Source organism: Uranotaenia lowii, chromosome 1, assembly GCF_029784155.1.
Source record: "Uranotaenia lowii strain MFRU-FL chromosome 1, ASM2978415v1, whole genome shotgun sequence".
NCBI lineage: Eukaryota > Metazoa > Arthropoda > Insecta > Diptera > Culicidae > Uranotaenia > Uranotaenia lowii.
In genome coordinates, this window is record NC_073691.1 from 104,320,844 (window position 1) to 104,333,250 (window position 12,407).

Here is a 12,407-nt window from a genome sequence, read left to right on the forward strand (position 1 = left end):
TCTTCCAGATCGATATCCGTTGGAATTCCTGCTAGAACACCTGTTATGCAGACTAGATGACTGGGAATGTATGCTTTATATTCCATTCCTTCTGTTTTAAACTGCTCAACCAGCTTGTTAGCCTTCACATAACTGCTCAGAAAAACGATGATCTTTTTTTGGCTTACATATTTCATATCAATTATGAAATTTCTGTACAAATCCATTTTCTTAAGGGTGTTCCCCAGGGCGAACTTATTTATTTTTCCGATTGTACTTTTGGCAGGTTCAAAATAAACACGGTAAGGAGCGGAGTCGGCAGCCGTATACCAAATTTCTTCGAAACTTTTTCCTGCAGCTGGTTGGTCATGGTTTTCTCCAGGGTTCCTTCCCATTTCCGGCGGATCAGGGGGATCCTGTCCACCCGCCATCGTTATCGATAACCTCACTTCTTCACTGGCGTCCTTTCGCCTTTCTTTTTTGGTTCACAATCTCCACTCCGATACCAAAAAACGAAAAAAAAACACTTCGGCACTTTACTGGCACTGATTATATATTCGATACTACCAAAAAAACGTATATCCGGTTCAAATCGATTTCAAAAATTCGAATTATCCACGCGTACGAAAAAAAGCATCCGATGCGCATACACGCTAAAACTCGAATGGAGAATCAGTTAGAAATCTGACGAGAAATCCAACCGATTTCCGACGAATTCAGTGCCCTGGTGAAACAACTTTCCTGACGACGATAAGTTTTTGCGAGTGAGCTGTCAAAACAATGAGTTCGTTTTCCGATCCAATCCCGACCGATTCCGGATGGAAATGAGTTCGATTTCGAACCAAATTGGCCCGATTTCGGACCAAATCGGTTCGTTTTCGGCCAAAAACCAGGTACGATTTCGAACGAATTGTCATCATGTAGAAATTTGTTTTTTATTTTTTCCATCATTACGTCATCGTGAATTTTAGTTAAGTCATTTGGCTGTCACTCTCTTATGTCTCTTTATTTTGAAAATAATAATTTTTGTATTAATACATGTACATTACATTAATGGTCGGATGCTACCAAAAATTTTACGGCTGGCCCAGGACCACAACAGTGTCCGTCGCCGGCCGCCGGCCGCCTGAATATGCTGCTGCTGGTGGTTTTGTCACTGACGCTGCCTTTGGTTAGATCTCCGGCGACCCAAGAACCGTTTACCTCCAACGGCGATATGCAGTAGTTCGACCCGCCCATAGATCCAATGGGCCAGGGGATATCGAGCAGGGTGTGGATGTGACAGCCGCAGGTAAAGTAATTACCTTTCACATGCAACGTCCCGATGCCCTCGAGGCTTATACTGCCGGCTTCTGGTGCTTCTAGCACCCACCAGCTTGAGCGTCCTAATATGGTGCGAGTGGGTGATGTTGACCTCCTGGATTGCATCAATCTTGTTCTTGTTCATGTTGTTCAGCCCGCAGTTACGGTGATCGTCAACGGAAAAACTTCTATGCCGCGTCGATAAATCAGGCAAGGTTAATCGGACCGGATGCGGGAAATGATTGTGGTTGCTTCTTCCGATTCGTTTACCTGACCACCAACTTGACGGGACGAAACTTACTGCTTTTGCTGAATTTAGGTTTTGTCCCTCGGTTGAGCACCTGTCGGCCGGGAAAAAACGCGTCTGATGTCGCTTCTGGACCATTATAAAGATGATTCTCTATGTTTTTATGTTTACAATGTTTTCTAGATCACAGATAATTTCTTCCCGCGGAGTTTGCAGACAATAGCAAAAATTATAGCGGAATCTTTCCAGATCGTAACTGGCCACTACACAAACGACACTTGTATATTCGACTGGTCCGGCGATGGATGTAAAAGGTCAGCTCCAACGAACATTACTTTTCGACAGATCAGTGGAGGTTTGTTTCCAGATACAATGACGTGATTGCTGTCATTAGCTTTAGCGTTGATCTAAAAATAAAAATTTAAAATCTTGTAGATTTTTTTTGTGTAACATATTTTCCTACAATTATTTCTAAACTTGAGTTAATTTTGTGTCTTCAGTTTTTTTCTAAAATTCTCGATACACCTACATACACCACTGAAGTATTCTTCCTACAGCAATAAAATTCTCACCGAAATGTCGTAAAATTGAAAAATGCTTACCTTGAGCCAAATGTTTTCGATGGTGCTAGCATCCGTTCGCTTCTTCTCGTCCATTGGCGTTGATGTACATTCGGTTGTTTGTAATGTGTATTCATATTGACTGGTAACATGGACAATTGGAAAATACTGCTATTAAATTCCTGAACATTATTTGGCGATGTTCGTTCATCTAAATTCAGAATGGCCCACAAGAAGGGGACCTTTTTGTGATATCTGTATTTGGGACAGTGATTTTTTTTTTCATCTGCTCTCCATATGCCTCAGTTTGACCACACTATTGTCGGCGTACATTATCCCAGAAATAATCCGGCCATCAATTGATCTCCATGCATTTATGATAGTTGTTGAGTTCTAGTTCCTCCCACCGTTGAAGTGGTTCGTTAAGATTGTTGTTGTTATTTCCAAGTTTATCCAAATTTTCATTTTGAAGATATCTGAAATAATGAAATTAACATTAGACTTAAAGGGAAATCCTACTCAAGAACCAGTAATTACTTTTTGAGGAATCTCAAATCAACGACGACCGCGCTTCCTTAGACTCCACTGTGAATGTTCTTTTCCGGATCAGCCGGAACCTGAAGGGATGAATAGGCATTTTTGCTGCTATCGAAGACGAAAGCGAAGTTAGGCAGTACATGAGTCGCAAACGCATCGAAGACAGCACGCTGCCAATTCCGGAATGCCATTGGTTGTATGTTGTTATCGTAATGGTTCAACAAGTAAAAAACTGGAACGGATGGGGGTTAAACTTAATAATTGGTATAAGTAGGTATACAATTCCTAGACTTACCTACATTGATCATATTTTTGGCAACCTCAGCAACCGAGTACGATTTTACTGCTTCGCTTTCTAAATACTTGACCAACCCTGAAGGATTTCCTTTTTTGTGCGCTCATTTTGGGTCAGCAGCCTTAGGATTTGCCGATTTACGTTCGGTTGACGCATTATGGAAGTGAGATTTTTTTGGAATCTTCTTCGGAAGGAACGAGTTGAAGGTAACGTAGCGGATGACGTTAAGCAAGTGGTCCACTTTGCCGCTGCTAGGATTGATGCCTAGTGCATTGAAGAAATCTTCCTGTTTGAGAGCCTGGTACAGGATCTGTAGCGCATATAGGGAGGTTTTCCTGAGATTTTTGCGTCCGGGAATGGTGTGAAGGTGTCAAAGAGGAAGCAGGCTTTGTCGATGATGTGCAAAAGCAGCCTAAGGAAGTCGGACTTGGTGTTGACTTGTGTAGCAGGATGTGGAAACCGAGTGGGGAGTTTTCTTCACAATGAGATTTTTCAGTTATCTGCCATTTTTTGGTGGAGTTTTTATAGTTACGATTGTAAAAGCGTAGGAAGACTGCATCGATGATGAAAGTTATGTAGCTACCAAGGCCGGGTTTACGGGGTCCTGCCCCTAGAGTTTTTGGTATTCCTGTTTCGCACAGCGTGTAGAGGAGATCCAGCATTCCCAGAGTCAGTGGGAAGGTTTCGTTTCTCGATTCGATTTCCTCCAGTTCGGATTCTGTTCCACGATTACCGCAACTGCTGGTCGTTGGGATGGTGGTCATTATTTGAGAAGCTTAAAGGTTGTTCCAAAGCTGAAGGGCAGTCTCTTTGATTTTTCCTAGCGCTGCAAGTGTTCTGCTTTAAGTGGGATCACAACCGAGCAGTTAATAAGTCCGATAAAAACATGCAGAGGTGCCTAATTGGGATGTTCGCAAAGAGCAACTTCGTCCGGGTTATAGCTGCAGTTTTAATCACTAGAAGAACTGCTTGTAAACCGGCAATTTCCTGAGGGTTGATGTTTCTGCTGAGGGCTATGTTGCGGTAAACTGTTTCACTGCCGGGGTTTTGCTCCTGTCTCAGATTCAGATTCCGCTACTATCAGAACAGTGAATTGAAGAAATGGTCCCATGAAATTGTGGCCGAAGCTCCCCCAGCTGTTCCTCCACCACCTTGTTTCAGCAAATTGAATGCGCTAGGCATGAAGCAGACTGTGGAGAGCTTGAAAGGCCAGCCACTTAATTTAATGGGGGCGTCAAATTTTGACCGGCAACGAAAACGCGGCGTGCGACAAAGGCCGATGACATAGTAAATACGATGCGATGCGATGCGGTGAATGCGGTTCAATGCGGTGAACCACATTTGATGAAAATGTATGTGAATCGCTTAAACCTGACATACTCAACGCGGCGAAGCAGATGTCAATTTGTTCCGCCGCTCGAGTTCGCGTAGGCTGCGTCCGTAAATTTTCCGCCAATTCGCACCGCATCGCACTCACTATGTCATCGGCCAAACACGAAAAATAACCGATCGTTTTTCAAATGATGGCCCGTCAAAACTGACAGAATTCGAATCGAAACTAAACTGATCGATTTCGATATCTGTCATTGCATGGCAGCGGAGAAATGGTCAGAAAATCCAATAGAATTCGAAGGGAAACCGGATAGATTCAAACTGACAACTAATAATATGACAGTAATCGGTCCGGTTGCGATATTCGTTCCGATCCGGGTCCCGGATCGCCAGAACGAATCTCCCAAGCAACCAGAATTCCCTTAAAAAGGGTCCATAGAAGCTTAATCAGCTCTCGTTTGTGTCTGAAGAGAATGCTAATCAGCCCAAAATTTAAGTTCTTAAAGCCACTTTCAAGTTCGTTTTGGTGGCTGTAGAGAACGCTATTCAGCTTCTAAGAGAATGTCAAGAAACTTCTACGTGCCGAAAAAAAAATTTCGATTGACAGATTGCTCTGACAACCAGATGACAGACTGCTAGGTTGCCGGTCTATCACGATATATCTCGTTGACTTCAATGTTTACTAAATCACAAGTTATTGCAAAGAAGCTACTTACGCTTTGGGAATTGATCCGTTGCCCTCTAGGTTGTAGTGCAAACTCGTTAACCTCTCGACCAAACCTACTTTTGTTTTCGCCACTGTTGGAAGTAGTATTAAAACTTCATTTCAAAAGTTATTTATGGTTATGTTCGAGTAGATTTTTTAAAACAGAGTGATCGAAGCCTTGGGGTTTTCTTTTATAAGGGAATTTCAAAAAATAAAAAAATAACCAAACAACAACCATTTTTTTTATAATTTTTCTTTATTTATTGAAAACTTCCTTAAGCACTTCATTTTTCTTCACTATCAATTGCGAGCCTAGGCTGTGGTAGAATGCAGGATGATTTTCGAACTCTCGGCAGGAGGCACACATAAGAAAGTTGCCGTATTCGCACCGGTCCGTTTTTTTTTTGCGTTTTGTTCACGTTGATATTCCGTAGTTTTTCCGACGACATCCTTTTTTCGCACTGCTCAAATAAATATACTTACCATAGGTCGATCTTAGCTCAGTATATACCGCATCCTAGTGGTGGGTAATCGGCAAACCATTTTTTGCTATCTGCCGACACAGCTCCGATTGTTACTGCAACACAACTTAATGTTGTTTGAATGGAAGTCAGAATAATTACTCCTCGCGAAGGATCATTCGCTGATCAAATCCAGATCCGAGCCCCGATGCCCTTGAAGATTTTTTCTTCTCAGCCATATTTTGATCGCACTCAAGGTTTTCTTTTTCTTTGTTTTTTTTTCTTTTGAGAAATTGACAGAAATTTTTGACATGTCGCTTAAAATTCCCATAAAGGTTCTTTAAAACACTTAGAAGTATCTTAACGGTGCGTTAAAAAGTGTTAAGCGAACGTTATCGACCTTCTTGAAAGAAGTTGCATTAAAAGCGCTTAGAAGTTCCGTTATCGATAATTTAACCTTTCAAAGGGCGATGGAAGTTCCTGAGTAACTTTTACGTGACAAGAGTCACTTGAAGCTCCCGTAAAACATTTTTTCAGCCAAATGTGAACTTCGGAGTTCCATCTTTAAGTAAAAACGCGACTTTTGGTTGCTTGGGCTATCTTGTCGCCAGAACGAATTTAATAGACTCCCTTAGGGCCCGAGGAAAACCACCTAATGTTCCAGTTAGAGATGTACTAGCTGTGATAGATTTGGACTACATGTTCGAAATCTATCTTTTTCTAAAAGCTATCGATCTTCGTCTATAATTTCTTTTTTATTTTCATATTTCCCTTTCCATCTTCCTTTCTCCTCTCACAAAGTGTTAAGTTAAGAAAACAATTGTAAACAACAAAATCGATTTTGGCTCCTTAAAGCCCAAAGGTATGAGCCGTTTCAAATAAAGAATTGTTAAAAAAAAAAACAGGCTAGAATATGACAAAGTCCTGAAAAAAATATGACCAGAATTTGACAAAATAATGACAAAAAACTGACAAAATTATGAAGAATGAGATAAAAATACAACAAAATACTATCGAATATATGTAAAAAAATTACAAATTGATGACAAATACGACAGTAGAATTACAAAAGTTTAACAAAAAATGACAAAAATCCTAAAATATAATGAAGAATGTGTGACAAATATATCGCAAATATGACGAAAAAATGACAAAATATGACAAAGACAAATCTATGGGCTTGTGATATGTGTAGCGCAATTGGCGAGTTCAAATACAAGAGTAATCATCGAACACAGTTGTACCGGGTAAGACTTTCAGTATGAAGAGAAGATGGTAAAACGACTAATCGAACGAAAAAAGACTTACAATCAAATGAACAAAAATCTGACAGAACCATGAAAAAAATACGACAAATTGCAGATTTATGTTATTTTATAGCAAAATTTTGTCATATTTGTAAATTTTGATTAGTTATTATATTTGTCATATTTATATTTCATTTGTCATATTTTCCATAATGTTGTCAAATATTTGTCAAAATTTTTATTTCGTGTTTTGTTATTATTGTTATTTTTTGTTATTTAGTTTAGTTAATTTTTATTGATTTTTGTCAGATTTTTTTTAATATTTTGGTCATGGCTTTACCATTTTAATGTCACATTTATCAAAGTTTGGTATATTTTTCTAATATTTTTGTAATATTTTTATCACATTTGCCATATTTTTCTCAAAGTTTTGTCAGCGTTTCGTAATTTATGTTGTCATAATATTGTAAAATTTCTTTTCATAATTTTGTTATATTTTTGTCATAGTTTTGGTAGATTTTTTTTCATGCAATTTTCTGTCATTTGAAATATTTTAAAGTTGAGCGGAAGCCGCCGAATTGGATTTTAAGATGGCGTTTCATAGCGTCAGACTGCAAAATTCGACTTCTACAAATTGATTCCTTTCACCTAATACCCTCATTATGGGTGTTTTATACGATTTTCAGTCATTTAAAGCATTTTGATGTTAGGCTGAAGCCGCCATCTTGGTTTTGCAAAATTAACGCGGACTGTTTTTTTTTGCGCGCGCGCGTAATCCCCGCTCACTTGATTCTGCAAATAAATTTGCATAAATTTTTTCACGTGTGAAAAGTTGTGGCAAGACACAGAAGGTTTTTTTCAGTGTTGAACCGCTTCGCAATTCGCGTGCACTGTGGCCGCCCAAGCAACCAAAAGTCGCGTTTTTACTTAAAGATGGAACTCCGAAGTTCACATTTAGCTGAAAAAATGTTTTACGGGAGCTTCAAGTGACTCTTGTCACGTAAAAGTTACTCAGGAACTTCCATCGCCCTTTGAAAGGTTAAATTATCGATAACGGAACTTCTAAGCGCTTTTAATGCAACTTCTTTCAAGAAGGTCGATAACGTTCGCTTAACACTTTTTAACGCACCGTTAAGATACTTCTAAGTGTTTTAAAGAACCTTTATGGGAATTTTAAGCGACATGTCAAAAATTTCTGTCAATTTCTCAAAAGAAAAAAAAAAACAAAGAAAAAGAAAACCTTGAGTGCGATCAAAATATGGCTGAGAAGAAAAAATCTTCAAGGGCATCGGGGCTCGGATCTGGATTTGATCAGCGAATGATCCTTCGCGAGGAGTAATTATTCTGACTTCCATTCAAACAACATTAAGTTGTGTTGCAGTAACAATCGGAGCTGTGTCGGCAGATAGCAAAAAATGGTTTGCCGATTACCCACCACTAGGATGCGGTATATACTGAGCTAAGATCGACCTATGGTAAGTATATTTATTTGAGCAGTGCGAAAAAAGGATGTCGTCGGAAAAACTACGCACTCAGAAAAATACTATTATATATCCCATAAGATTCTCTTATGAAGTGGCGCCATAAGAAAAATCTATGAAATTCATAAGATTGTCTTATGAAGCGAATGAATTCTTCAGATGAACACCTGCTTCAATGAGAGGTTGTTGCTTTTCATAAGAGGGTCTTATGGAAACAGAAAATTTTACGTTTGAAGAGAAAATACCAAGATAATTGATGTTAAAAAGGATCAGTTTATTTTCTGGGTAATTTGTTGTTTGTTTACAATAACATTATGATCACCATAAGCAGCTCATCAAGGCACAGTTCCAACAGTCATTCTGCCGCACCCGGTCCATTGAACTTATCCTTTTCGCCGGTCAACATGCTGAAAAGTAAACATAAAAACATGTGTTTACGTTAACAAATAATTTGAACGTTCACAAAAAATAAACTTACCATGTAGAATAACAAAATCACTTTCATCTTTGAAAAAAAAACTGATGGCTCCACAACTGGTTAGTGCTTGGTACAACGACGAGAAAATGACTGATGGAATGAATGTGTTCACTATTTTTTCACAATGCCGCTTCTTCTATTTTTCATAAGAACTTCGTATGAATATTGAAAGAATTTCATAAGACTCTTATGAAAAATTAGTTTGGACGCAAAAAAGTGGTTCATAAGATGTATCTTATGAAATTTATAATAAGATTTCCTCTGAGTGCGGAATATCAACGTGAACAAAACGCAAAAAAAAACGGACCGGTGCGAATACGGCAACTTTCTTATGTGTGCCTCCTGCCGAGAGTTCGAAAATCATCCTGCATTCTACCACAGCCTAGGCTCGCAATTGATAGTGAAGAAAAATGAAGTGCTTAAGGAAGTTTTCAATAAATAAAGAAAAATTATAAAAAAAATGGTTGTTGTTTGGTTATTTTTTTATTTTTTGAAATTCCCTTATAAAAGAAAACCCCAAGGCTTCGATCACTCTGTTTTAAAAAATCTACTCGAACATAACCATAAATAACTTTTGAAATGAAGTTTTAATACTACTTCCAACAGTGGCGAAAACAAAAGTAGGTTTGGTCGAGAGGTTAACGAGTTTGCACTACAACCTAGAGGGCAACGGATCAATTCCCAAAGCGTAAGTAGCTTCTTTGCAATAACTTGTGATTTAGTAAACATTGAAGTCAACGAGATATATCGTGATAGACCGGCAACCTAGCAGTCTGTCATCTGGTTGTCAGAGCAATCTGTCAATCGAAATTTTTTTTTCGGCACGTAGAAGTTTCTTGACATTCTCTTAGAAGCTGAATAGCGTTCTCTACAGCCACCAAAACGAACTTGAAAGTGGCTTTAAGAACTTAAATTTTGGGCTGATTAGCATTCTCTTCAGACACAAACGAGAGCTGATTAAGCTTCTATGGACCCTTTTTAAGGGAATTCTGGTTGCTTGGGCGGCCTTCAAAAACGAACTTGCGAAATTCATCCTGTGAATGAATATTTCGCTTCGCGCTCACTGTGTTCGTACCCTTATTCTGATTTAGAGCGTTGTTGCATTTCGAAAACATTGTGCAAAGCTAGTTGCAATTTTAAAGAGTAGATTAATTCCCGAGTCGATGGGTGGTGTTAGAGAAACAAGAGAGATCAATAGCGGGAAAGATCACATGCGGGATATACATTGTGTTTTCGATAGAAGGTCCAGCAGTTGATCGGCAGAGCTCGATTGCTCAGGTTCGCCGGTTTCATCACGTTCACCGTAGTGAAATTGGCTAACGCGCCGTTGTACTGAAGCGGAGATTGCAGGTTCAAGTCCTGCCGGTGAGCCGTTGTATCTTTTTCGAAAAATTTATGATATTTACGGCTTATGTTCTTTAGATCTTTGATAGCTTATGTTTCTTTAATTCTTTCCGTCATCTACGAAAATGTGATTATTTTCAGGTACAAAGATGTACCAAACGATTTCATAACATCAGTATTGATTAGAATAATTCTTGAATGCTGGAATAAAGCTATAAAAATGCAAAGCATTAGTACTTATGGTTATTTGGGGAGTTATGAATTGAAGATTTTGTATTATCTTAAAGAAAAGAGTATAAAAATTTTTAGCTCGCGGGTCAATTCCCAAATCTAGTCGACATGGGTTCGAAAACCAACTTTGTACTGATTTCATACCCAAAACATCTTATTTGTTTCATAAGTTTTTTCTCCCATGGTAGATGTTTTTGGCCTCATAGGCCGCGTTTTCACAAAACTCACCATTCATGTAAACGTATTGATGCGTTCATCTTTAAAATTTTATACGTAATCTACACACTTTTCAAGATAATTTAGAGTTTCAAAATATCAGAATATTTTTTTAATAATGAAATGAACTTGTTTTTATACTCATAGAAGTTTTAAAACACTATATTCAATGGTTTTAAAAATCATAGTTTGAGTGCATTTATTGCACACATCAATAGAAAAAGCCCCTAGATGTAGACTTTTGATGTCTGTATAACGGTTGAAGGCTCTGCTGGAGCTTTCAAATGAGCTGTCAAATCTTGCAAACAATATACTTCTCTTTCCACCATATGTGATTTTAGGCTAGGGAGACAAAGAGAGACAAAAGCTCTAATTGCTCGATTTTTCGACTGTTATAATGTGTGCAACATTCAATTTATGCACGCATTAATAAGAAATTTTGTGAAAACGAGGCCATAGTGACTTTCTTGCCTCGTCAAGATCTTTCGAACCGTATATTGTATGTATGTATGTATAGTTCCCCCATCGGTAGCAAGGTCCTGCCTATGTCTGTGTGGTTGGCCCGAAAGCTTCCACGGCCGATGGTTCGTCGAGGGAAGGCATCCAACTATCAGAAACCTACAATGGTTGGCTACCACTCCGCTTGTAAAAGTTTCTTCAAGTTCACCCCAGATGCATTCTCTCTAGTTCCCAATCCCCATTTTTTTGTTTAATTGAAATTCAAATAACATATAACGTAAAAATTACCTGATATTAAGCTGAAAAAGGAGTTATATTAAAGTTTCCATTTAAAAATTATAAATTAAAGCAAAATAAAGTTATCGTAAATAAAATTTCCTCAGTCAACAAGGTTCAAAATTATAAACTGAAAAACATATCAAAGTACCACAAAGTTTTTTTTTGCAGCATTGTGAGAAATTAAATTTTAACTAAATTCTTTAATCAACGCTCAAGTATGAGGAAACAATTGACTATTACACGCAGAGAAAACTTGGATTTTGAAACAAAACAAAACTGACTTTGATTCAAAACATTGATTTTTTGGAATCAAACTCCTGTTTTCTTTGAATCAATGAATTATGGTTTTGATTCAAGTTAATAATTTTTGCAAGAAAGAATAAGTTTTTTGAATCGAATAATTTTGGACTTTGAATTTAAAGAAATTCTTTGATTCTAAAGACATTTGTTCAATTGCATATTTCTTTTGAAACAAAGTAAATTTTCTTTTGACCAAGGAAAAATGTTTTCGAAGGAAAGTAATGATTTCTTTAAATTAAAACTTTAAACTAAGAGTTATTTTGGATTGAGCAAGAAGAATTTAAACAGAAACAGAATTGAGTTTGGCCGGTCGTGTTAAGAATCTAAACCACTTGATCAGAGTTAGCTATAGGAGAATTCAGGATGAAGAATGGTAAGTGTATCCGTTAATAAAAAGTGAATATTTAAGAATTTCTATAAGCGCTTGCATTGTTACAGGACCACTGCTGATTACGCCCAAAATTCAGCGGTTAGATAATCTTCGGCGCGATTTTCAGCGGCAACTACCAGTCGGATGGCGAGGAAAGCCAGCAACGGGACTTGCTTCCGGAAGTCAGCCCACGAAGAAATACCTTTACGCCAGACTGGTAAACAGTGTTTGCCTTAGATTTGTGAATAAAAAGAACTAAAGATGTTATATTTTTCTTTTCATTATTTAAAATTCCTAATAGGAACTTCGGAAAACAAAAAACATTTATTCCAATTGGAATAAATGGGAAAGGGTTAAATGAATAAATGCTTTTAAATCTAAATCTTTGTTACTTTGTAGCAAAGAAAAACAACTTTGCATTAAATGAAACTGTTTTTTGTTTCAAAGGATTAGGATTTTGATTCAAAGATTTTTCAAAAGAAAAATTCTTCGAAACAAAGGAAAATGTATTTGAACCAAAGGAATTTTCATTTATCCCAAATTCAAAGGAAAAAATCCTTTGTTTTTGCGGCACTTTCCTTTG

The 12,407-nt window shown here is 37.7% G+C and overlaps 1 protein-coding gene and 1 long non-coding RNA gene across 3 annotated transcripts in view; one reads left to right on the forward strand and one right to left on the reverse strand.

Annotated features, from left to right (window-relative positions):
* The window catches only part of LOC129752303 (beta-galactosidase), a 277,208-nt gene that overhangs the window by 252,904 nt on the left and 11,897 nt on the right, over positions 1-12,407 (forward strand). The gene's annotated exons all lie outside the window — the stretch shown is intronic.
* LOC129752423 (uncharacterized) lies at positions 970-4,291 on the reverse strand. Its single transcript, XR_008738871.1, has 4 exons — positions 2,921-4,291; positions 2,626-2,857; positions 2,131-2,564; positions 970-1,935 (listed from the first exon to the last, which is right to left on the reverse strand). It is a non-coding gene; the product is annotated as an uncharacterized LOC129752423 (long non-coding RNA).